This window comes from Aquila chrysaetos, chromosome 26 (genome assembly GCF_900496995.4).
Source record: "Aquila chrysaetos chrysaetos chromosome 26, bAquChr1.4, whole genome shotgun sequence".
In the NCBI taxonomy this organism is placed as follows: Eukaryota; Metazoa; Chordata; class Aves; order Accipitriformes; family Accipitridae; genus Aquila; species Aquila chrysaetos.
The window spans coordinates 11,210,047-11,237,215 of record NC_044029.1 but is presented as its reverse complement, the minus strand read 5'-3'; the positions used below and the strand labels follow the sequence as shown (position 1 = coordinate 11,237,215).

General features: G+C 36.9%; 1 protein-coding gene and 1 long non-coding RNA gene across 5 annotated transcripts in view; one reads left to right on the top strand and one right to left on the bottom strand.

Annotated features, from left to right (window-relative positions):
* SYT1 (synaptotagmin 1) overlaps window positions 1-27,169 on the top strand; it is a 361,032-nt gene that overhangs the window by 73,719 nt on the left and 260,144 nt on the right. For 2 of the 4 annotated variants that reach the window (XM_030002787.2, XM_041120523.1), the window contains one exon: window positions 7,855-7,965. The exons of the other annotated variants lie outside the window; for them this stretch is intronic. The gene's annotated coding sequence lies outside the window, so the exon portion shown is untranslated. Of the gene's footprint in view, window positions 1-7,854; window positions 7,966-27,169 lie in introns of those variants that run through there. 4 annotated transcript variants of the gene reach the window in all.
* On the bottom strand, window positions 7,874-23,926 carry LOC115336161. Its single transcript, XR_003921644.1, has 3 exons — window positions 23,916-23,926; window positions 18,211-18,220; window positions 7,874-7,987 (listed from the first exon to the last, which is right to left on the bottom strand). It is a non-coding gene; the product is annotated as an uncharacterized LOC115336161 (long non-coding RNA).

The following is a 27,169-nucleotide window of genomic DNA, read 5'->3' as shown; positions in this document are numbered from 1 at the left end:
AAGTTCTGACAAGCAAGTTTCCTGGATAGTGGATGAAAAAAGTGATGATGAACTTTTCATTCATTCTAAATGCGAACAACAATTTTCAAGGGAGCTAATTAAAATCTTTATCTGATCCCTAGCTGTGAGAGAGCTCTGCCTGGATGCACGTGATATGTTCATGCCTTTTGAGATTTATAATGTGATCGGGGTTTTTTCTTTTTTCCTGGTTTTATGGCCACAGCATTTTTTTTATGTTCGTAAGTCTTTGCCAAAGGAAATGGCAACCTTCCCTTTAAATTTTGCAGTTGGGAAGCAATGCTTTGCGAGTGGATTTTTTTTTTTTTTTTTTTTTTTTTTTCCTTTGTGTATGTGAGAAGAATGGTAACTCAACTCATCAAAGCTGTTTGTAGGGGAAAATGCTTCTTTCCAACCTAATTGGCTAATAAACTGTTTTGAAGAGAGTCCAACCTGAGATAACATACAGGATCTCAGTAAACCGTGAGCTCCTGTTGCCAAAGCTTTGTGAAGATCGTTTTGTCATCTTAAAAAGGATATGCTGAGTTTTCTAGGTACAGAGTGGCACATTGTACATCAGCTGGATGTTGGCAAAGAACATTAAACTCTTAATTTGGCATTACAATTTGTCAGCTGGTCACATCAATTGACTTTAATAATTACTAATTGAGCAAATGCACACATCTGGAAGACAGAATCTCAAAAACTTAACCTTTCTTTGTCAGCTTGTTAGTTTTATGTGTTTGGGTTATTTTCACTTGTAGCATGGAAAAAAAAAAAAGTTTAGTTTCCCTCTGCAGTAAGTTCTATACCATCAGATTGATCTTGTGTTTGATGTCTTTCATAAATTGAAGGTCACACTCATAGTTTAAGCTTGAAATTGTTCCTTAGTAGCAAGTAAATGAGTTGATCAGTATGGAATTGGGTTGGTAAGAGAGGTCAGAATGAGAGTTTGAGGATAGGACTTGGCACAATATAAGGAAATCATATAAAATTGATGTGTTCACTCTGTAGTGAACTATTGATTCTTACTTTTTATTGCATGCTTCAGCGTTCATGTGGAGGAAAAAAGTTTATAGCAAAGTAAGATATCTGTCAGTCTGCTTTTGCTGTAGGAGAAAAATTAATGATCTGAGATGTAGCTAAAGCAAAAGAATGTTACTAAGTTACACTTCACCTAAGTGAAGTGGATGGAGGAGGGTCATGGTTATATATAATTTTTCACAAAGACCTGTAAGATAGGGTGGTATTAGAAATAGCTTTTTTAGCTTCTGTCCATTAAGTGACAAGACCAAGAGTGATACTTTTGCCAGTGCAAACTAAAGTGTGTATTTGCATATATTTATTGCTTGCTACTTTTGATGAGGAAGTAGAGAAAGGGACCAGAATTTCCTTCCTTAAATGTGTGTAACTTTAATAGACGAACAGGAATTTCAGTTCAAATTCTCCTGGGGAAAAATATTCCCAAAGGGAAAGTGAAAAAATATCCTACTGAGACCAGAGAGACTAGAAAATACATATGAGCTTGAGTAGTGACATGTGAGGACAGGCACATCTTCTTGAAGGGTTACAACTCAAAGATGTTGGCCATATGTCACCAAAGTAATTTTTTTAATAAATATCTAGCTACGTGCTACCTTATGGATACCTAAAACGATACACAGGAAAGGAACAAATTTGTCTCCATTGCAATTACAAGATGAGACGGTTATAAGTCTCTGTGTTCACATGACTCTGTACTGCAGTCACTTTATGTTCTAAACTTGCTTTTCCAGGTAAGATGAAGTGTAGTTCCTCCTAGTTTTTAGACCATCCTGTTGGATTCTGTGTTTACATTTCTCTGCCTTATACTAGCATGTGCTATGTAAGGATAGAAAATTGATCTAAAATTTATTATTATTACCTTTTTCTTTCACCATTCTGAGTAACAGGAAACATAGGCATGTTGAAATGGTCTTGCAGATTTTAATCCCAAAGTACTTCCAGAATAACTGTTGGGAAGGTTCAAATACATTTCACTTGTAGTATAGTGTGAAACTTTCTCATACGTGTTTTTTGAATTATGTATTTTTCTAGATGACTAAGTACTTGTACTCTAGGTGCAGTTGCACTACTACTAATGTAACGATGATCATGGACATACTAAGTTTAAGCCATACAAACTTGTTCAGTAGAAATGGACTCACATGCAATACTAAGGATCAGTGGGTGATGCAGGTATGTCATGTGGTGTTTTTGACTAATTCCTGGAATACAAAGGCATCTGTTTCCTTGCCTTTGCTTAGGCAAAAGTATAGGTCAAATTCAGAGCATCTCTCTTTAGAATGGAAGAATGGTCCCAAGAATTCGGACCAGGGATTCTTACAGCCTGGGACCGACAGAGTCGAGCATCCTGTCTCCCACAAGCCATAGCAGATTTCCAGAGAAGACAGGAATTGAGTGAGAATATATCACACATTTCTCAAAAGTTCTCAACCTCTGACTGGTTTCAGCTCAAGGGATTTCCTGAACCTGGTGTGGTTTCTCTAACTCTCAATGAATCTCTCTTCCAGGTTCTTGTTCAGTTTCCCCATGCAACTTTTTAAAAATTCTCTTGTACCCCCTAATGCTTTTCTGAGAGTTTCATAGATCTTCTGCCTTTTGGACAAAGAACCGCCTTCTTTTGTTTGTTTTGCACTTTGCTTCTACCAGCTTCCTTTATGGTTGCTAGTTTTCCTATATACAACAATATACCAAACCTAAAATGATATAGAAGTACAGTTTGAGCCCTCTGATTTGATACAAATTATTGCAGAAGATCACAGAAACTCAGCTCTACAACTGAATTTATTTACAAACAGCTTTACAGAAGGAGAATATAATTTTTACAGCAGTGACAAGATAAGAATTGTCAGTTGATATTTTTTCTCACAAAGCTCTGTTGCATACCTGGTCTGTATGGACATTGTATGATAAAATGCACTGAGATCAATAACCCCATGTTTTTGTTAGTATGGCGATAGGTACACATATTTAATACAAGTTACGTTAGAAAGCTACAAGGATACTGGTATAAGCTGGATTTTGGGGATAGTTTGAGTAGTGGCCAAGGTTTAAAATGGACGGTCAGGGGGAGACCTGATACAAGTAATACAGGCTGGAATGATGTCTGTGTATTGCAGTTTTCATTTAAGGTAATTTATCGTGTAACAAACATTTTATGACATTTGTTGAGTTGAAGCTTAAAGATTGTGCTGCAGTCTAATTAAGAATCATTTTCAGTAAAATAAAGGGATCATCCAAATCTCTACATATGTCACCTGATAAATCTAAGTCAAGGCTGACTGAAAGATCTTGCTGGTCTACAGGTGCCAGGTTTTTAGAGACTCCTGTAGTTGTTACAGAGTGGAGATAACTTTAATATGCTTCAGACTGAAAGGATTGTTTTTTGTTTAGTACGGGAGATAAAAATACAGTCAGAAGTCAGTGAAAAAGTAGTAAAGAAATATCCTTACTGTCTTCCAGAACTAAAAGAAGTATTGTGTTTGGTGGGTTTTGTTCTTTTTTTTGCTGAATAGTGATGCTCCATGAAATTATTCGGTATCTTTCTGTGATTCTAAAAATCCTGAACTTTAAAAAAGGGAAACCAATGCACATAGTGTAGAGATACATTCTGAAAACTAGCTGAAGGGATCAAAGAATGTCTGAATCTTGGACCTCTACTGTTTGTGTTGGTAATAAAAATATTCTGCACTACTGAATTGCACTGTTAGCACTAAATAATAGGAGTATGTAATAGTCAAAGATGTGGTAGGTGGGCTACAGCTGTAGCATTAGCATCAACAGTAGACTAGACTATTATACTTACAAACAGGTGCAGATAAATTAATTAAAGTTTTCTTCTGAACACTGGTTAGAATTACTTTGTTGACAAAATGTCCTTATATTGCGATCACAGGTAGTGTCTCTGCATTCTTTCAAAAACATAAAAAATAAAGTTTTCTAGTGAAAAAAAAAATCTCAGCTGTCAGAAAATACACATTCGAAGGCATTTTATCCCAATCATTTGTGGTAGAGAAGGCAGCAGGATAACATTGTAAACTTGCTTAGATTGATACTTTTTCTTTCTGAATATGCTTGTTCTTTATAACATAACTGTGGGCAATCCCCTTAAGTTTGCAGATGTAAATAGCCACTGCGAGTATGTGTTGTATGCAGAGCAGAATTATACCTTCAGCCAAGAAATACTTCTCGAGGAGAAGCTGCCTGGTAAAACCCTCATTTTAGCTCAAATTATAGAAATGAACAGCTAATCTTTCCTATGGACACAATTTTTTTTTTTTCCCTAGAAAGCAATGAGAGCAAACTGATTTTATCTTCATCTTACTGTGTTTCTGGTAGCATCCTTCATAAGTTGGTCATTGACCTTTCTTGGTAAGAAAACCTTTTCCTATCATCTTTTAATACCTGCTGCCTTCTTTCTCTCTGTCCTTCTGTGTTTTCCCCCAAGTGTTCATACTGCTGGGGAGGTCTCTGAGAACCAGGCTCTTGGTAGAGAAAGTCTAGTTAATTAAAAATATACCACTAGATTAAGTATCTTTTTATGCAATTAAAAAAGCAAGAGAGACAATGCAAAATGAAACTCTTCCTCCCCCCCCCCATTTTGTTTGCATTTTGCATCTCTATGGAAGACACATAAAGGTTTTCCACAGACACTATTAGTATTCTGGCAAGCTCTCACTTGTGATCCATCGACCATCAAAGTGCTGACAGATGCAGTATTATACAGAAATGCAAAGATTATATTTGTGTTTCTGTATGTATCCTGCAAAACCCCAAAACATTCAGATCTTTCCTTGCTACTCTGTTCCAGCACGCTCAAGCCATCTGCTTGGTTTTTTTCCTGCTGCATTTGGTCTCGTTAGTCATGTTCACATGTATTTCAGGCTGCTTAATTTCATTACGCAAAGTATCATGCACTGTTCGTCCAATAAGTGAGAGAGGTTCATTGTGCTCCCCAAGGCACTTGTAAAAAGAAGTTTTAAATCTCTAAGAAAACCTGAAAATTCTTGTTGAAACATGGATCACGTTTCACTGTTACCTTTATTAACATACTAAAACTTACTTTATTGATTGAGTTATCTGTCTTTTCCTGACTCCCAAAGGCTAACTGCTGCCTCCTCGGAAATATTTGCTTCTAACTAGGATTTTTTAACACAATTAAGCTCTCGACACAAAACTAAGTGTCATAGTTGAAAGTTTCCTGCCTACTAGTTTTTCTGCCTACTAGTGAGGTTGCCAGTTCTGAACAGAATGTGCTTGTGGCCATCCCTGTGAATATCTATGAGAATCAGCAAAATCATAAGCCTTTTTAAAAGCATCAGAATTCACAGAGGAAAGAGAGATCTGTTAATGCCAAAGATGTAAAATAAAATCTCCATTTGAGGTCACTGCTGAGTGTGCTCAAGCTTCTCAAAACTCGTAAGGTAGACTATAATAAACTCGTGGCATTCCCATGGAGTGACTCAGTGTACTCATGTTGCAAGACAAAAATGATAGAAAAAGAGTTTCTGTGATGTCTCTTGATAACTCCTCTGTGTGATTGGGAAGGAACCAGCCACAGCAATGAGAGCTGGGACACTGTCAGGACCCCAATGGACAGAAGGGTGCCAGTATGGGAGAAAAAAGGCCAGCGTTGGGCCGAGGAGGGAGTGACTGAGGCTTGATGGGCAAAGGCAATGGATTAACAGTCAACCTGGAGAATGGGAAGGGACATAAAAATTGGACATGGAGTGGGAAACTGGGACTGACCAGACAAAGAGTGAGAATTGGCAGGGAGCTCTAGGGAAGACAGATTTAATAAGGAATTGGATATCCGGGCAGCAGATGTAGAGCTGCCAACATAATTGCCATTAGCATCAGCCAGTAATCCTAGCTGGAGAGAATTGGGAATGGTTGAGAAATGAGCCAGGAAGGCAGGAAAATGGAATTCAGTGGAAACTGTGCTTGGGTATATAGGAACACACAGTATATACTACATGCTTTAAAGAAAAAAAAGAGGGGGGAAAAATGAGGATCCATTATTGAGTGTAAAAAATCAGTGGGTTTCTTTATCTTGAAAATGTCACCATGAAAATCATAATTTTATTTTAAGAATGTACTCTGTATGGTATATAAATTATAGAGCATTCACAGAATAGGAGGGGTGGGCCCTTTAAATTCCTTTAAAAAAGCCAACCTAGACACTGGGTAAGCATGGCTCCCCACAAAAAATATGTGACTTGGAGACTGTCATAAAGCCTCAGAAAGAGGCTTGATATCGCAGTGATGTTCTTTTATTAATGTTGTGGTTTGCATCTAATGAGTTTAATTTTACTTTGTTGTTTTGATAAATAAATATATTCTATCCAGACAGCCACAAGGTACAAAATAATTGTTGACTGTGAAAGCTGGAACATTTTTAACCAGCTTTTCCTGATGTTTATTTCATTAAAACCCTAGGTCCTCGAGTCATTTAAAGGATTTAGCCTTTCTTTTCTTTTCTGATGGAAAAGGCATATTGTGTGGTGGTGTAAATTCTTGTTGCCTCATGACTTTGGTGACTGTAAATTCAACACAATGCTCCTTGCTGATACGGGCTTTATTCCCTAAAAAATTAGAAGGCAAATTATAGGTATCCACATTTATAGAAAATTCCATCGCTTTTACTGTTGTAGTTATCAATATTGATTTCTTAGTACTCTAGTGAAAAATGAGAGCTTCCAAACTATTTAAAATACTTTTAATGAACTTTTGAATTATGCAATGCCTTTGTTGTTTAAAAAAAAATAAATCTTTATTTCAAGAGTTTTTGCTGGTTTTGCTGACCGGCAAAATGAAATAACGGTATTTTTCTACTAAGGAAAATAATCAAAAGTGCTACATGCAAGATATGGGGACTGAGGACAGCTTTTATGGTGCATGACTAAGGTATTGGGCAAGGATTCAAGACATTTAAGGCTGAGAAGGTTCCTTAAACCAGACTCCTTGTGTGACATTCAGCATATTGTTTAATTTTGTGTACCTCAGCTTCCATCTGTACAAAAAATATGTTGATACAGCTTTACTCCTATCCTTTGCCTGTCTCGGGGATTTGATTTATAAAAATTTTAAATATCTCTAACGCTCTTGTTCAAACAACTTCCAGCACAGTAAGCATTCAGTCTTCACTGGAGCTTCTAGTTATAGCTGTGGGGAAAAAGTGACATGAATTCTGTTAATTTACCAGAATAGGAGACTCTATAGAAGGATAACAGAAGACCTGAGAAGTTAAAAAAAAAAAAAAAACAAACCAAAAAACTATAGTATAATCTGAATAGCTCTATGAAGTTGTTCGAGTCTAAAGATTGAATTATGTCACTTTTTTGCTCCTTAATGCAAACTGTTTTGAAATTGTCTCATCGTTTATAGAAGTTAAAAAATGTACAAGTATAAATCCATGCTTTTTTGGTATCAAATGAGTTCACTGAGCATGCTAAGTTAAGGAACCTTGTGGGATACAATAGTAGGAAAACATGATATGTGTGAGATCGCTACAGTTCACTGTACTTGGCTCACTGATGAGATCTACACAAATATGTAATATTGGAGCACACTAAGAAAACAGTCCAAATGAGTCCATGGTGAAGAAAACTTGTTCATGTATTGTTTGTCCATGTATCTTAACAATCTGATTAACTACTATCATAATCAACTTCTGGCAATCAGCAGCTGAAGGGCACTGAACAAACCAAGTATAATTAAAGGAGTTTTTAAGCAGCATTTGTTTGTGGGCAAAGATGGAAAATACAGCTGCATAGGTACTGTCGAGTGTTTACATGAAATGTCTTTCTCTTAAAGGGAGAAAAGGAATTTTTTTCTGAGCTCTGAAGAAACTACAAACTGATTGATAAAGCCTTCATTCAAGATTTCCCTGTGAAAAGAAAACTGCGTTGATGCCAATCATATAAGGTATTTTAAACAAACATGGATTCTGTTATCTTCCATACCCGGTTAAATGCTTTAATGCATAGTTCTTTCCGAGAAATAAAATGGAGGTAGTAAATAATGTAAAGAAATAGCTTTTTCTGATGTAAAGTCTATTAGTGAACATGCAATTTTGTGGTAATACATCATATTTCATACTGACATTAAAAGTGGGAAAAACCCCAGTTTATATGCATTTGTTGGCTGTTCAGATAGTAGTTGTATTCTTTGCCTTCTCTCACCATCAACTTGCGTTTTATCAAATCCCAAGCTGTCATGGTTCATCATCCATAGATGATCTTGAGCAGCCTTGCATCATAAAAAAATATGCTGTGGCATCTGCCATTGTGCACCACTATACAGATCACTTCTGAGTAAGGTTTGTCTTTGATTTATACATTCAGTAGTGTGTGTTCTTATATTTTTGCCTGTGAATATCTTAAGCAATGGCAGCTGCATATACTAAGTTACTGTGATTTTTCAGGTTGTAGATGCAATGTTTGCTGTGGCTTTTCTGCTAATGAGTTCCATTTGAGTTAATGCTTGTATGCCTCAATCTCTATCAGGCAGTCACATTGCTTCTGTAGTCATTTCATAAACTCCTGTACCAGTGATGTAGACAGCACATTGAAATTAGGAGCTGTGATTATAGTATCAGTGTTGCATTCTAGATCCTATATTTTGACTTTTCTGATTTTAAGAGCCAGAAATGAAATTTGTCACGACTGTTAACAGAGAGCAATAATATCCAGATATAAATATATGTACTAAGGAAGTCTTTATTTCCTGTAAGCTAATTACATTGGTAAGAGACAACTATTCTTTTTTGAAAGACAATTAGTAAAAATGCACAGTGCTTATGGACATTAGTAAATAGAAGTCCTCTTCATACCTCTAATTTACATCTCTGTTTAACTATTATTGCAAGGAGAAAAGGAACATATATTTTTAGGGTTGTTCTAAGGTCATTTCACTGCTATTCTGTTTTGGTCATAAAAACATTTGGAAATTAATTTATTATGCTGCTACTGTTACTGCTTCATCTGAAAATATGCAGGCAATCAACAGTGAAAATTTATTACTACCCATTTTAGCTTTCTTTCAGTACTTCTTGATAACTATTTCAAATTAATCAAAGCAGCTGTTTCGGGGAAATTGCATGGATACTTTTCTGAATATGTTAAATCTAAGTAGCATAGCTTTCTGTAGCCTAGATAGGCTGCCTTCACCCAGTCGCTTTGATGTTTTCACCAGGGATAAGGAGAATAAGAGAAACAATCTTGTTCAGTTAAGATTCTTTATAATTGCTAGGCTTGATGCAATTTCAGTGCAACATTACGCTAAACCCACTACTTTTAATAGAGGAAAAGAGTTTCTGTATAGTCTGAAGATATTTACAGGACGTCTGTTTGCATGTCACAGTTCCCGTACCAATTAATTGTTTATACTTGCAGGGGCTTCAAGGCTTCATTTGGGTTAGAGCTTTTTCTGTTTGTGCAGATGGTTTCGCAGAGAGCTTTTGGAAGTGGAGATCATTCACAGGTCAAATGAGAAGCAACAACATATAAAGACAATGAAATGTCAGGGCACTTCTCAATGAAACTTCACAAAACAAGTGAAAAGCCACGTGAAAATGCAAAGCAATATGTCCTCAAAGCAAATTGTCCCCAAAGAAAATAACTCTCCTGGAAAGAATAATACTATTTGATTGTATTGTAGAGCAGATTGTTGTGAGACTAACTCTCAATGTGTGACTTTAGCAGTGGCTGTCATTTTGCCAAAAGCCTACCTTTTATTTTCAGTGATAAAACACAGTACAGCTCTGTGCTGAATGTGGAAAAAGGGGGGAGAGAGAGATTGAAAAAATATTTTATTTTCTAATTCCCCTGCATCTGTTCCTGTTCCACCAAAACTTGCAAATGAATTTTGATTGAAGTAGCAGTGTGTTCATCACAGTGATAAAATTAATTTCCATTTCTGTTCACTATCATGCATGTCTCAGTTACAGACAGTTTCTTCTGAGAATATGAAATATTGTCTATGAATGTGTCTGGAAGTAAGTCACCAATGTTATAACTCAAACTAATTTAAATGAAGGCAAATGTTTTGGGATCTGAAAGTTGAATTTCCATTTGAACAATAGCTTCAAGGACTTGCATGCACATTTGACTGTCTTGTGCCATGAGGTGGATTGCTACTAAAGAGATTATCCACATATACCCATGAGCTACAATAAGGTTCACAGGAATGTGAGGTAATGTCTGTGAGGTAAATATGAAGTGGAAAAGCAAATTAAAGCAAAAATAGAGTAAGAATGAATCCATGAGAATTTAAAAAAGTCTACACTGGGAACTTAAGGATGCAACAAAACCTGAGGATCTGATGCACAAATCTGAACTAGAAGTGCTTCTTAATCTGTCACCCAAGTCATAAAATTTGTTTGGTGGGTCAGTGCTGTTGACGTCTATATAATACGTTACACACTGGGTTAAAGGGTATACTGTAATAAACAGAGTCAGTAGGAAATATCTTCTGAGACTTTTTGAGTATTAGGAAGTGCTTACTCAAACACAATTGCAGATGGTTAAGTGTTACAAGGAGTCTTCCTATCTAAAAAATCCATTAAATTGGTAAAAATACTCCTTTAAGTGTTTTAGATGCAATTTATCTTGAATACTACCTTCCATTTAGAAATATTTATGGTGTGTTGATTTTAGTGTTATTTTTTGCTTGTATTTGATGATAGTAACAAGGACGAAAGCAGTTCTCCTATTACAGGAACTATTACTTCCACTGTAGTTGCTTTGGACGTTCTAGAAATGCAGAGCGGTGCTCAGATCAGCACTGAGGGAATCTCCACAGAGCACGGAGGAAAGCTATAAATAGTACAGGTCCAGAATCAGGAGGCCCCAGACCAACCAGTCTCAGTGGTCTGACCCCATTTAATTCAAGAAACCATGCCAGTTGATAGCAAAACTCTCATGAGTTCTCTCACCTTTTCTTGCCTTATCAGTATTTTGTTTCTAGCCCATTTATGAAAACAAGAAGAAATCCTGGAATCCCCATTTCATTCTCATACTTGTAAAACTCCATTAGCTGTGATGGAGCATGTAGGACTACAGATAAATTCCATTTCAGTCAGTGAGTTTGGCTGGTGGAGAAAACCGGTGATAATTTTAGGACTTATACTCAGTGTACCTCAGTAAAAGAAAGTATCTTACAAAGCAATGTTAAATATCTCCCCATAAGGTAAAGGTTGTTACCTATGTGTTCTCTAAATTGGCTGAGAAAAATTATGCTTTCTCAACTTCTTCCAGGTTTGGGGGTTTTTTTTGTCTTTTAAATAATTTTAGTATGTTTCTATATTTTCTGGTCAGCAAAGTCGTATCTACTGGAAAGATGTTCACATATTATCATGGGACTGTTCAAGAATCAAGGACTAAGGTGTTGTTGCAATGAACACCAAAATTACAGGTGAACAGTTTTGCCGTGGTTTGCAGACTTGTCTTGGAGCAAAGGTTGATAGACTGTAAACCTGACTCTGAAAATATAAATATTTGCAGGAGTTCTTTTTTTTTTCTTCCTGTATTTTTTGACCTCCTTTCTTCTGAACTAACTCTTCACTTCATTCCTCTTTTGGGCGCCAACATTCCACTGATAAATTAAAATCCCTAGGTTGTAGATGGGTAGATCTTGCCTTCTTTAATCATTTCCATCTTAAAGGTAAACCATTAAGCAACAGTGAAAATTGAATTTTACATAGATCTGTGGTACATGCATCCATTAAAAAACAGGGAGAACAATAAATGCAAAAATTACTTTAATTTGTTGAAATTTATTAAACTGTGTATAACCTCCTTAGCTGAAAGTAACTTCATCTATCTTATACTGGCAACATAGGCTGCAATGAGATTTCTGGGTTTTGGTGATTGAGGATGAATGAGACATACCAAAGGCTTTTTTGGGGAAAATAAAATTTCACAAAGTAATACAGTCAAGTGCAGGTCTTACTCTCTCTATAAGAAAGATAATAAAATTGCTGGTGCAAAAAAGGCTTCTTTCTTCCTACAGCGCTGCATTTATTGTGTTACAGTCTAAACCAGCAGCAATTATACATAAGCTGTTAACCAAAATGAGAACAATCAAACAGTCGGCTCACTGAGCCAGAGGTGGTACTTGGAGGCCTTGCTGTTTTCTCCCAGTCAATCTCAGCATCAGTGATGGTCAGAAAATAGACGCTCATTCTCCTGCATATGTTTATGTGGTGGGGGGGACATGACTTTTCTTTCCTTTTTGGCAAGCAAAAAAAACCCTAAAACCACTTTGGAAAAAACTAGATTTATAGGGAAAGTATGCACCTACAAGTACACACCATACCTGGGAAAAGTATTGTGTTTTTTAACTGGCTGGGTAAAAGGCCCACGAGATTACTACAGGATGAAGCCAAGAAGCTGGCAAAATTCAAAACAGTTTTGAATTTACATGGCAGTGAGAATTGTAACAGTAAATTCTTGCAAGATTTTAGTGGGAAGAAAAAAACCCCACATGTAGAGCAAAATAAATGGACAAGTGGGTAGGATATTCTTTCATGGAATGAAATATGTTCCAGATAACTACTGCAGGAAGTCACACACATTTTTTAAAAATAATTGATGTTCTCATTTGTCAGAAAGAGGATACAAGATTAGGTAGACCATAAATGTAGTTTGGTTCAGAAAGTCCTCTGGTGCTATCACAGGTCTGTTCAGGTGATGTAGAAAAAAATTTGTGACAAATTGCCTCAAAAAAACCCAACAGGGTATTTCTGACCATCTTTACATCTGAATAAATCAGGATGGACATTTTAAGAAATGTCAGTGTAAATTTAGGGGAAGAGCTGTGATCCAAGTCTAATAAAGATAGTTATTTTCTGAGGTACATTGGAATCATGAGCCTGAAACAGTTCAATGGTGTAGTTTCCTGAGAGCATAAACCCACATTTTTTCTGGAAGTGATGATCTTATGTTCCCTTTTTGTTCCAGCACTAAAAGTTAACAGAGAAGTTTTCAGCCAGATAAGCCTTGTTGCTGCCACACAAGGAACAGTGCAGTGATGTGCATGTGGGAAGTAGGGCTGGATCTCTTCTCTTTTGGCAGCACCGAAGCCTTAAATCAGTTTAAGGAGCTTCTGAAACCACTCAGAACTTTGAGCCTTCACAGAAGGTGGCTGGGGGCAGTGGATGCTCACACCACCATTTACTTTCTATGTAGCAAGTACTGCTCACCTCACTATTACTGAGTGTGCTTAGCATTGTAATGAGGAATGAGCTTAGTCACTTTTGTGTGATTGGACTACCCAAATTAGTAGGCCCCCACCCAGCTGCTCTCTCACTCCCCCTTCTCAACAGGACAGGGGAAGAATCAGGGCTCAACTTCTCTCCTTCATTATTCCCAACTCCTGTGCCTCCCCGCACTGGGCAGCGCAGAGGGGTGGGGGATGAGGGTTGTGGTCAGTTCATAACAGTTGTTCTGTGTCATTCCCTTCTCCTCATACTTTTCCCCTTTTTCAGCGTGGGCTCTCTATGGCTGCAGCTCTTTCAGGGCATATCCACCTGCAGTGGCGTGGGGTCCTCCACAGGCTGCAGGGGACAACCTGTGTCACCATGGTCTCCTTCATGGGCTGCAAGGAAATCTCTGCTCCAGCCCCTGGAGCACCTCTTCCCACAGTGGAAGTGGGCATGGTGGTGTTGGGTTGACGGTTGGATGCGATGATCTTAAAGGTCTTTTCCAACCTAAACGATTTTATGATTCCCCCTCCTTCTCTCACCTTGGTGCTTACGGGGCTGTTTCTCAAACTTTTTTCCCTCACGGCTCACTGCTGGGCAGTGTTTTTGCCCCATCTTAAATAGTTTCCCAGAGGTGCCGCCATCTTGTCTGAGGGGCTCGGCCATCTTGTCCGAGGGGCTTGGCCGTGCCCTGCGGGGGGTCGGTTGGAGCCGGCTGGAACTGGCTGTGTCCGGCACGGGGCGGCCCCGGCCGCTCCTCACAGAGGCCCCTGCAGCTCCCTCATTGCCAACACCTGGGCACCTGTCCCACACACCAAGTAACCTCTCAAACAGTTAAGCAGCCAGTGAAAGCAAAGGTCATTTTCTCAGGATAGTCTTGCAAACTTGAGGGGTTTTTTCCTAACCTGATCCCGCAGACACATGTTTTCCAGTAGTGGACCAATACTGATTGCACGAGAGCTCTTCCTTCTAAATGCCTCTGTAAGTATAAACAGAAAAAAATCCCATTATGTATTTTAAGGATTTTTTTTTTTTTTTCCAGCGGGGCCATGTTTATGGTAGATACAAAGTTTTTTTCCATGTTATGTTTTTGTATTTATCTGTTACTGATATTAAGTATGGCTGAAAATTTGTGCTAGAAATGCAAACTAGTAGGGGGGGTGGTTTGCCACGCTACAATTTGGAGCCCATCTGTCATGCAATGCAGCAAGTTCATTGTGCAGATCATGGTGTGATAGAATTTTGCCTGTAAGCTTTCATACATGGCATTGAGAAGAAAAAAAGTAGAATTACTTTCTTTCTTCTAAAATATTCAAAAATATTTGCCTTCCGTATCACTTTGAATCCAAAATTTTTATGTCCTGGATGTGTAAAACATGAAAAAGAGAGAAATGGGTGCCAGAGAACAGTCAAGCCCCGGACTCTGGCAGGCTCTGAGCTGGCGGGTAGGAGGTAGACAGCCAGGTCTCCAGTTTGAGTTGGGCAGATCTGCTGTATCCCTTCTGGTGCCCACCTCTGCTTTTGGGGCTGCCTGTTCTCTGGACCATTGATTGGTTAGGACACTATCCTGAGATAAATTAATCCTCTGCTGTTCTCCCACTATTTCTTTCGTAAACTGGATGAATACCAGTTCCTGCGGTGTTATTTATAACTTCTGTCTCTCAGTGTCAGAAAGGTGGTGGCCCAGCCAGAGTGATACATTGTCCTTTACATCATGACAAACCGGTTGGAACTGTTGGCACAAACAACTGGTTTATTTTGTTCTCACATTAAAAAAAGATGTGATATGAAACCTTGTATATTTTTAAAATACAAATTCTTATCTGTGTCTGACAGATCTCATCACTATGAGAGGTCCAAAATTTGTAGTTCTCTCTAAAATTTAATTATCTGGCACTTTCTCACAGCAGCTTGTCTACCACTGACATGTAGAATTTCATTTTGTTCAAACATCTTTTGTGTGTATGTCTCCTTGATATTGATAACAGTGGCTCATGGTAATGCTTATCTCCTTTTGATTCCAAAAATGTAATAAAGAAGGAAAATACAAAGTAATAGCTACATGCATTAGGCAGACATCCATCAAGTCTTTGCATCAGACTTAGCTATTCAGATATCTTAAGAAACAAAGATCATAAAAGCAGCTTTAGCATGGCAAACATGCCCACAAAACCAAATAAATCATTGTCCAAACAAGGAATGAACCAAGACAGATCTTTCTTGTTCACTCCTGAGTTTCTTTGTTCCCTTTTCCAGCTAGTTTTCTGAACAAATTGTTAATTACTAATTGCCATGGTTCTCTCTCTTCGTAGCTACCATAATTGGACTCTTCAAGGTATGTGAGGCTTGGGTCCATTCCCCAAATTCTGGGGGATGTGGTGGGGATAGGAAGTCAATGCAAAGAGGGAAAATAGTCTTAATAATCTGTTGTTTACAGATAAAAGCAGTCAGCTGGAAAAAAGTGTAGAATTGCAAACATGTAGAACTTGATGTCAACTGTAAAAGAAATCTGTCATTAAAGAACTAGGGATATAAATACAAGCAATTGTAAACATAACTCTTGCTTTGTAGGTTCCAATTTAAATGACTGAAAATACTGGATATTTATATGTAGAACATGTTTATATACATGACTTTGGTCTGTACTTGTGGATAATGAAGTGGACAATAAGTACATCCTGGTGTACTTACACGTACATATTGGGGTAAGATGTAAATATATCATGGAACAGTAGGAAATTTTGATGGTTTTTATGTTCCAATATATGCAGAGTTTTATTTGTACAATGTTTGTTTGTGAGACACAATATCTTTTTTTTTTTTAACATCTATTTCTTGATTTCACAGTGCTGTATGTGCACAATGATCCTGTTATGGGTTTGACTTTGTAACTCTTGGTCTGTACAGCTGGATTCAGTGCTGACTGAAGATTGCAGGGAGAAACCTGTATGTTTCATTGGCAGGGTATCTGATTTGATGAGAACAGTGGCAATCTGCTTTATATTGTGGGAAAACCAAAAGTGTTTTTGGCCTTTTTGATAGGCTGTCAATAGGCTTTGATAGAAGCAGTAAACAAGTTTAAGCTATGCTGTGTGCCACAGAAGAGTCTGCATGGTGTGTCCTGCTTCTCAGGAGAAGCAGAGAGAGAAACCAGGGTTTCCTGAGCTCATCATATGATTGTTTAAAAGCTTGTATGAAAGAAAAAGCAAAGTGGGTACAGCTGTGTGAAAACCATACCCCTGATGATCAGAGCACAGGTGAGGAAGTTGTATACTCACTGATGGGGGATTATATATTTTCCCTAGGCAGAGGAAGCTCATGTTGAGTAGCTAAGGCTGTTCACATTTCAGTTCCCAGACCAGGTCCTGCTTGTGTGGTGGCTTCCAAGTTGGTTATTATGGTATCATCAACAGGGAACCTCCTGACCAAAGCACATGAGGCTGTGCAGCTAGAACTAAAGTAAAAAGCTCCAAAACAAACAACTATTGCTCCTCACATACCCTGGACAGTGTCCAAGAGAGGATGTCATGCACACTGCCTAGTGCCTTTTTTATGTATGTGTGTTTAAGAGAGGATGGACAGGAGGATTAGTTATGGCAAACGTCAGCACAGCCAGCAGGTGGGACAATCAAGGACATCTGGTATATTGGCTTTTGTAAGTAAGGTTTAAAGTGTACTGGAATACTACTGAAAAAAGTTACAGAGGGAGCAGGTGGAGACACGAGAGAGAGCTTCCATCTTGTCACGCCATTCCATCTCTGTGTTAGGAACAGATGGCTGCAGTGAAACGGGATTCCTTTCCATTCTGTAACCCTGAATGCCGTTTAAAAGAAAACAAATAGTAGTTTTTGTGGAGAAATTACGCACATAGAGGTAGAGAATGCAGCTCTACTTTTCTGGGACAAAAGAAGAGATATGTGGCAGCACGTGGACATCCTTAGAATATGTGATTGGTTTTGGCAGGGAAGATGCAAGCTAGCTTTAGTGTATTTTGTGAAAGACAGCTGTTACTACTTTTATTTGACAGCAGAAGTCTAACCTGCATCAGTTAGAATTTCCTTGTACTGCAGCAAATGACAGTTAAATAAGATTGACAAATTGTTTCAGCACAAACTAGTTATATGTGAAGGGTGTTGGCTGCAAAATTTCATTCCACTGCTGCAAAACTGTATGTAATTCATATATGAGGGTAGGCCTGACATATTTGTAAGCTCAAACTCATTTTGTAAATAAACAGTTGTTTACAACACAGGAATGTACAGATTAAAAAAAAAATCTTTTTAATCTCTCTCTCTACTGCTCTGCGTTCTGCTCCTTCTTTTTCCACTAGCAACCACATGGTTATTTCTAGATTAATCCATTCCCTGTATGTGCTGCTGAAAGAGAAAGAGATTCAGATCATGCTACAGTGAACAGTGTTTTAAAATGTGCATTTTATCGTCATTTATAAACAACATGGAAGGTAACCAACCTTGCAAGTCTCTGTCCTGTGTTCTTGTGTGGAGAATGTTATATAATAAATGTGAGAAACATATATTCATGCATGCAGCTGTATGTGTATAATGCAGGCTCATGCTTATGGCTGCTCAGGCATGTTTGTTCTTGAGCAGCACGAGAAAGTCTGATAGATAATGCGAACCTGCCAGTTATTCAGTCAGTTTGGTGTCTGTGAGTCAGCTGCTTCCATTATAAATCAATACATTCTTAGTAAATAGGAAGGACCTGAAAGACATAATTGTGAGTTGGGTAATTTTTACATTAACTTTCCCATCCTACTCTTCTGCATGTCTGTATAAGACTTCACTTACTATTGTGTATTAGCAACCTGCAATTTGATGACACCATTTGAAAACCTCTTTTCATGTTGTTTTGTTGACAGTGACATAGGATATACTATTAATCCAGCTTTTGGAAAAAAAAAAAATTGTTGAGATCAAAAGTTAACAGTGGCATGGTAACAGTGGCACTGTGAATAAACTGGTTTGAATAAAGTGAAAGCTAATTCAAACTCTTTGTCCATGGAAAATTTGAAAAAGTAAAATGTTCAAGCATAGAAGCGTGTAAGCGTTAAGGCCACGTTCTGCCACTTTCGCCTGGTTGGGTGGTGGCAGCAGAAGTCAGCAGCCCTTCCTGGCCTTTAATACCACACTTTGAGAGGTACAGGTGCATGTTGGGGGATCTTCTACGTAACTTGTGTCTACATAACTTGAATCTGTAAATTCCCTGATAGAGTATTTCTTGGATTAAAAACTTTTTACAGGGAGGGAGGATGTTTTACTCATGTGTAAATAATTTCCAGTGAAATGCAGGAGTTCCTTTCTCTTTTCAAATACAGGTTAGCAGTGGTTGAATTGTGTTTTACATAGGCAACACAGCTAGCTCTTCTGATCTACCCTGAGGTTTACAGATGAGGTTATGTGTCTACAAATTAGTAGCATGAAAGCATCCAAAATAAGTTTTCTTAATCAAATTCAAGTGTTGTATACAGATCTTGTGAAAGTATGACAACTTGAAAAAACACATTGTATCCCACCTGAGAATTGTTGAGCCAACTTTTGCATGTTTGGTTATGTTGATTTTAGTGGAACTATTTGTGGGTTAAGATGCTAGCCAAACACACTAGTCACTGTCAGCAACTAATGAACTCAGTGCTCGGCTATGACTGCAGATAAATCTGAATCTAGTTAAAATTACAACATGATGTTCATTAGCTTCAGCAAGGGTAATTTCTGAGATAAAGTGTTGCCATCACCCAACGCATTAAATAAGCAGTTGGACCAAGCAGGTGGTGGGCAGAGATCAATGACTTTCCATTAAACAATAGGTAGTTTCTCTGTAGGAAATTACTCACATTCCCAGAAAGGGTCGCATACCGAATTTCTTTATGCTGGTTTGTAGTTCTAAGAAATCTGCTGGTCAAGTATGTGTGCTCTAGAAACATGAAGAGGCAGAAAATCTTACAGACATTTTGAAGTGGGATCTTACTTATTCTGGTATACCTCAAGGCTTCATTGTGCTTGACGCTGCATGCACATAAGGTCTCAGCTTTACACTGAAGTTCATCACTAACTTATTCGTATGATGAACGTTTCCCAGTACTACAGCAAAACTGTACGGTTCTAAAATACCACCCTTACCTATGATATTAATTCTATAGAAGACTGACTTCTTCATATACTTATGTCTGCTTACATGGGATTTTGTGGGAAAAAAGTGTAATGGATAAGGATGCAGATATGGATACGTTACTCAGCCCTTTTGATTACATCTTGTATAAAACCCTTTATATAATTTGAGGAAAAAAAAAATCCATTATCTTTGCTTTTCATTTAGCCACATCATGGCCTATTTCAGTTTGAAAGCAGAAGTGTCAATGTTGGGAGTTGTTTTCCAATTTAGTTGTTTCAAGTTTTACATGCTGCAGTTTTTTGTTATGTATCTCAAGCATAATTCAGCAGTTCCTGAAGTTGTTCTTCCACTACTATGCAACATAACAGTGGATTAAAGTGAGATGGCTTGAGGAGGGATGGGTTAGTGTCTTGACCCTTCTGATAGGTGGCATCTTCCCTGAGAACGTCATGTCCAACCTGCTCATTTGACTTAGCCTGTCTTTGGTTTACCACAATGCATCTGTGTTAAAAACTCTCAGCATTTCAGGAGCTGGCCCTTTGAGCACATCAGTTGTCCTTGCCTGGAGGGTAGGAAAAACTATTTCAAGAGCAGGGCAGAGGGCTGGTGGTGATTATACTTTCTGCCATTCAGTTTTTCTGTCTAGCCATCACAAGTACATGGAACTGGATAAGACTTTCTGAATTTTTAAACACAAATGGTTGTTTATGTTTGTAAACATTCCTGTCTTGATTTGATAGTATCTTGCACCTACCCAACATGATAATTTACAGAAGACAGCAAAAACAGTCTGACATAATGGGATATGAATGAGGGGTAGGAAAAAAAAGATAATTATAATAGATAAATAATAGATCATTATTCTTTCCTGAGGTGTTTACAGATATATACGGTAGATATAGGTCGGTTTAGATGGTGCCTTACATGTTGACACTGCTTTCTGTCAACCAATTTTTAGTCTGCTTCACATGTAGATACTAATGAAAAAAAAAGTAATTGTGAATTGCTACGGGAGTGGTTTTTAGTATTAAAAAGGAAACAATTTTTAACCATGTTAAGATGACAATATAATTTTTTTCTTTCATGATGTGAAGCTTACTTTATCAATTTTTTTTCTTTTTTTTTAATGTTTTAGTGTTTTGGGTTTTTAACCAAACTGTGGGGTTTTTTTGGTTGAGGGAGAGACTTCTATTTCATTTTTAAAATGTAAGAATGTTTAATTTGCATGGATTAAGATGAATGATAGGGTTACCCAACAGGTTTGCATTAGAAAATTTCAAGGTTTTGTAATTTTTCTTAAAGTAAATCTTCTCCTCTAATGATCTACATAATAAAAGAACTTACATTTTTAGGATGCAGGGCACAGCAGAAAATTTCCAATTTATTATTTTAAAAATCTAGTATATATGGTATCTGTTATGCTACAAAAATGCTTAATTAAAACCACTTTAAAATAATTTCACTCTAGATGCAAATTTTGGAAAAAAAATTATGGAGTCAGTTTCATAAGAGAATAAACCATGTCAGACCAGTGTCCCAATAGGTTAGTTAGAGTAGTAAATTAAAGCTCGTCATGCCATATGCTTTCTGCTCATTCTCATAATTTACTTTTATGAATAACTTTGTCTTATAGTTGTAGTTTTGGAGACGAACAGAAATACATTTTTAGCTTCAAGATGAAAGATTGAGTATACTGCATCTAACCCTCAAAGGCTAATTTCTGTCTATGCCTATTTATGAAAGTACGCTTAGAATAATTTTTTTTTTTTCAGTAACTTTTTTGTTTGCTGATCTTCAAACTGTGTGGCTCTGGAGCATCAACTTCAAAATTCAGGTTATTATATTGTAAACAACCTGATTCTGTATTTATTGAGTTGCCCTGAACTCTTGCCTCCAGCTGATTCAATTTATATTCCATGTCAACATTAGCAGTTCATGTAGTATAGCCTTGCTAAACACTGTGTTTATTTGATGATTACATTGTCTTTGCTGCTAAATTCTTATAGGAGACTCAGAAGAATGTCTTGTCCTTTGCTTATCCTTAGAAACGTGAGGAAAGGAGTAACAGTAATTAAAGTTCTTTCTAAATCATTAGTTTGTTCATTAAAATTGTGCTTGTGTCTCTGTGTGTATATACTTTGAATACTTCTATAGTTGCATTTTTTTTCTGTTTGCAGAAAAGGGATGTGTGCATGTGTATATATATATACACACAGAGATGTTTCCATTCGTTCATGTATGTATGGGTATATATATGTGTAGGCATGTGGCAATCTTTAGTAGTCTGTTGATTATGTAGGGATAAATTTGGTTTACAAGATTGCAGAGATAATTCCTGAGATTATATTAGAACTTTTCTATATTGCAACCACAGCCATAATGTATCTCGCGCCATATTTGTAGAGTCAATAATACAGGAAACAAGCAGTTCTTAATTTTTGTGGTAGATTTCAAAACAAGTTCAGCAACTGGAGTATCCACTTCAAATAAGTGTGAAATAAAAATACATCATTTTATAGGAGCTCACTTTTCTCTTGGATAGGCTTCACAACATTAAATAGATAGTGGTAGGCTATCTAATATGGTGCTAGCTTTCAACATACATTGAATTTTAGACTGTGTAAAGATTAAACTTACCTTATTAAAGTTTGAAGTGAAGAAGTGCCTGCATCCAATCTAGCTATTAAGCAGTCCCTCAATTTACGTTTAACTAAAAAGTAAATATGAAATATGAATCCAGTAATGTGTAACTAAGATGTCTATAAAGTAAAAAATATTTCATCTGGGTTTTTTTCTCCTAACATTGTCATTTTGCTTGCGGTGGAATGAGAATTGTTCACATGTTTATGAGCAGAAACCTCAGTAATATTTTCAGTGAGTGGGGAGCAAGAAAGAGCCAGTATTGTCTTGTATCTACTGAGAGTTCCAGCCTCTAAAAATATTTTACAGGTAGGGATAAGTTTTTACATACTGCATGGGGCCATTCATAATGTTTTGGCAGAAGACTACAACCCAGTATGAAGTAAGAATAGCGGACAAAATATATGAAAAGGTTTGTGGATACAGAAGTATTAGACAGTGTTAACTAATGCTCAGATAACAACAGATCCCTGGTAGTATCAACTGTCACAACTGTACCTCACTCACTTTTAGAAGTGTTTTTTCTTAATTTCTATCTCTAGCAGATGATATTTTCTTACTAGCAGTGCTTCTCATAGAATGTATTTCTAATCTGATTTTTTTCCTTCTCATTTATATTAATAATCTTACTTAATGATCTAAATTTAAAACCGAGTTTGTTTTTATTCACTTTTCCTCTTGTGTGTTCTTTTCCTTTTACTTTAACTAATCGTAGTTAATTTTTAATTTGAGGTACCAACACCTCTGTCTTTGTGAATGTCTGGCAGCTTTTGTTGTGAATGTTATTAAAGATAAAACTGTGTCTGAAGAGAAAGCTTTTCAAATCCCCTACAAGCTTTTTGCCTGTAGAGACAAAATTTCTATCTGGCTTTTTTCTTTGTATGGTAAACTCTTATTCACCTTCCTTACCTCTGAGTATTTGTGAAGTACTAAATACACTCCAGAACAAGCAGGTGTAAAAATGTCCATGAATTATTTCAGGCTAGTGTTAGAGGGTTGCTTGCTATTAGTACAATTGGAATAGTCTTCTAATACAAGCAAAAAGGGGTATGTTGGAGCATCATTAATTTACAAATGGAATTATTTCAAATTGATAATGTATAGAGCCTGGTCTCCAATTGCATCAGCCCAGTTGGTGCCTTCCAGATACCATGTATTTATGTTCACACGGGATACAAATTAAACCAGTCTCTGGTTTAGGGTCTTGCAGCCAAAGAAGATGCACTTAGAAGTCTGTGGGAAATGCTTTTATTACAAAATTACCTGATTTGTTTCATTACTATATGGTATTGAGGTGGAGAGATTAATTTAGCTAATGTGAGTTAGAGTTTGTGATTCCATGACATGGATTTTTTTAGAAATTATATGAATATGGTTATGTTGGGACTAATAAAGATCACAATCGGAGCAACTTGAAAGAAGTTACAAAATGAAACACAGAAAGAGAAACGATGATTTTGATAAGGCTGTTTGTTGAATGTATAAGAAACAAGATCAGGAGAGGCTTATGACAGGTGAGCGAGAGTTGAGAAGGCGGCAAGATTATGATTACCAAGAAAGAAAGAAGTTAGACTATTGACAGTATTTTTCACTTTTAAGAGAAAAAGTGCTGTTTGTTTTGATTTAAGTGAAGAGCAGGAGTTAATAAATGTCCTGAGCCACAGCAGAAACTTCCCATTAATGAGGCTAAGCACTATAGAATAGATGAGCCAGGATATGGGTGAAGGACTTAGAGAAGTCAATGTTGTTCTGGACTAGCCATAGTAAGTTTGAGCTCCTAACAGGCCGTTTAGAGTAATGCGTTGGAAAGGAAGTCAAACATGCGGAACAGGGAACTGTCTGGTTGTGAAAAACACATGAGTCACTGACTCACAAATTGTAGCTGAATCCACATAATATTCACCAGAGATAAGATTAAAAGGTAGGAGAGTCCAGCACAATAGAGAAAAAAAACTATAAGGCAAAAGTTGGATGAGTGAAAACTAAACTACAGGATCACAGAGTCTAAAATAGATGTTAAGAAAAGGAGTGTAAACAGTAATATGAAAGGCTGTAGAGGTGTTAGGATGGCAGGATTTAAGACTTGGCTAAGAACTGCTCAGTGTAGTAGAAAACACCTGTGAGGAAAGAGCAGGACACGCATTTTATAAGGAGGCTGTAAAACTCTGCTTAAAAATGCTTCAGAAAGGTGAGGGATGAACATAGGGCTGTGAGATGAACAGTAAAATGGCAGATGGAGTTGAAGATCCCTTAGTTTAGAATGTATATGGACCAGTAAGCAGAATCAGAGATTATTGATAAACTGGGTGGAGTAGTAGCAATGGATGGAGTCAGTGTAAGTATGGTAGTGTGATGAGCAACAAGTAGTAAGGCAAGAGGAAGATGCTTCAGTCAGTAGACACAAAAAGAAGTGAAAGAAAAGGCAAAGGAGGGGAGAAATAAGTCTAATCTGATTTTCTTTCAATTAAAAGCCTGAGATTCTGAACAGGTTACAAGAAGATATGGTATGGTAATAGGTCCTGCTTTTCAGTGTTCAGCCATGAAAAGAAAGTTTTGAAATACCAGATAACTATTGTGTGATTAAAGATTCAGGCATGTAATATTCTGTTCAACCAACCAACCCCCAATCGCTCTGACTGCATTTTAGCACATGTGGAAGTTGAGGAACAATACAGATTCACCAACTCTGTCCAGTTGCCTTTGGACAGATGCAACCAGTGTACCAGCTAGCAAACAGTGATACTGAATATTTAAGCGGCCATGAATTCTCTTACCAGTCTTTTCACTGCCTTCATATGTTCCATTGCTTCTTGTGCAACATAGAGAAGTATCTCCCTTTCCTCTGGTATGTTACTTCCTTGTCCATCTTCCTATCCTTATTTTTCATTCTGGTGCATTTATAATCTGTACAGTACTATTTCAAGTTCACTGGTACCTCCTGTGATCATTTTATTCTTCTTTCAAATACTGAACAGATTCAGAACTCTTGAAGCCTTTAATCATAAAATAACCTTTTAATCTCCAGATAAGCTCTCTGGGTCCTCTCTGTTAAAGAATTTGAATGTCCTTGACTTTAGTGTCCTGAACTGCTAATGACATTTCAAGACTGGTGTATAAGATATGTCTATAGCTTGCATTTTGTAGTTGTTTAGCCTTTTTTTTTAATTACCAGCTCTTCTTTAAAAATACAAATTCCACCATCTCATTTTAGATTCTGGTAACCAGCTCTTTCTATTTTCTTTGCCTCAACAGCAGTGTTTTCTGACTAACTCAAGTAGCAAAATCAACTCCTAGTCAAAGTCATCCATTTCTACCGATGGGTAGAACATTCTGACAGCTGACAGGGCAAAAGCTAGCAAAAACTAACTAGGTCGTGCTTACAGCATGAGCTTAAACATCAATTACTGAAAACTTTAATACTCGAATTTATTATTATCTGCTAAATTAATATGCCTTCTGGAAAAGTTTGACTTCAGAGAAAGAAATGTGTTTTGAGCATGGAGAAGAGTAGCCTGTATGTCAACGGCTGAACAGTTCAATTTGTCAAAAGATGTTTCTTTTGCAATATGACTATTTATTTTTTGAAAAGATACTGGCCCAAAACTTGCTGACAGAAATTTTGGTTGTGAGTTCATCAGATTTCCCTTTAATAAATGCTGTTATACCTTTCTCTCTTGTAGTTATTTCAACTCACACATTCCTTCTCCTTGCAGAATAAGCAAGTTTCTTCCATTAAGTTTGATCCTTTCTTGAATCTTGTCTATTAGAAGATTGCCTTGGTCACATTTTTTCCCATTGAAAAGGTAAATGGCTAAGTCATTTTTATCTGCTTTGTGTTAAGGAAAGCTCGAGCTCAGAGACTAAGCCTTTAAAATCATATATACAGGTATTGCAAAGATTAAAACCCAGAGAAGTTAGATATAGCCTCTGACACAAGGATTTTGTTTAATGGAACCATTATTTCTCTTGATTTATAAATAATCCCCTTGCTTATGCACCCTAAGACCATAGTAGCCTTTTCAAACAGCTGTTACGCATGACTCTGTACAGAAGACCACTACTGCTTTTTGCCATGTTACCTGAAATGTGATATACAGGACTATGTTGGTCTTGGTTTACTTTCAGGAAGTGTTGCACATTTGCTATCTTAAATTTCATGCTACTATCATCTCTCCATATTCCTATTCTGCTTAGTCTTCCTCATTCTGGCAATGTTTGCTTTATTACACTCTTTTTATTTACAAATTGTATTCACAAAGTTTATTTAATGAATTTTAGCCAATTTTTAATGTATTAATATGAATGATAAATAAAATGTTACATTACATTAGAGTATTATAAACGCAAGGCTGTGCTAAGGAAGGGGTTTTATCAGCTGATAACTTTATGTGGTTTATGGGAAATTAATTGGCACAAGAGGAATAGCAGCATTTTCAAATTATTTTTTTTTTCCTTTTTTAATACTTAGGATATTTTATTAAAAGCACATAACTAAAATCAGGAAATGTCAAGTTCTTCCTTCAACATATTAGCTACTCTTCAAGTATTTGCTACTATTCAAGTTGTTACTGTTACTGTACAAGTTTGACTGATGGCAGTGTCAAACTAATGTAGTGCATACCATCAAGCACCTCTGTACAAGCTCTGTGCTACTATCTGTGATGATAATCCTATATGTTACTGATACTAAGGGAGACTTGTAATGGGATTAAAAGTGTGGTGTTGGGCTTTGGGTTTTGGGTTTAGATTTGTTTGGGTTTTGTTTGGTTTGTTTTGCCTTTTTTTTGTTTGTTTCACAAAACATATGTCTGTCCTTTAAATAGCTTTGTCCATGTTTAAACAGCTGTGATCGTCAGCTGACTATCTTTTACACTGTTTATAATTACAATGCTGTGCAAAATGGCTGTCTTATTGAATATAATTTGTGAGATATGAGGGTAACTTCTACAGTAAATATGCGGGTTTTTCAAAATCAGAATCAATTTAAATATTAGCCAACAACAGGAGTGACAGAAACATGGGCCTGTGACTGACGCATATATTTAAAGTAGAAAATACATTTCTAAAATTAATGAGTATTTGAGTAGATGCCAAATTTGTTGACTAATAGCTTTCTTTTACTTTTTTACTAATTCCACTGAGGAAAACCAAAACCAC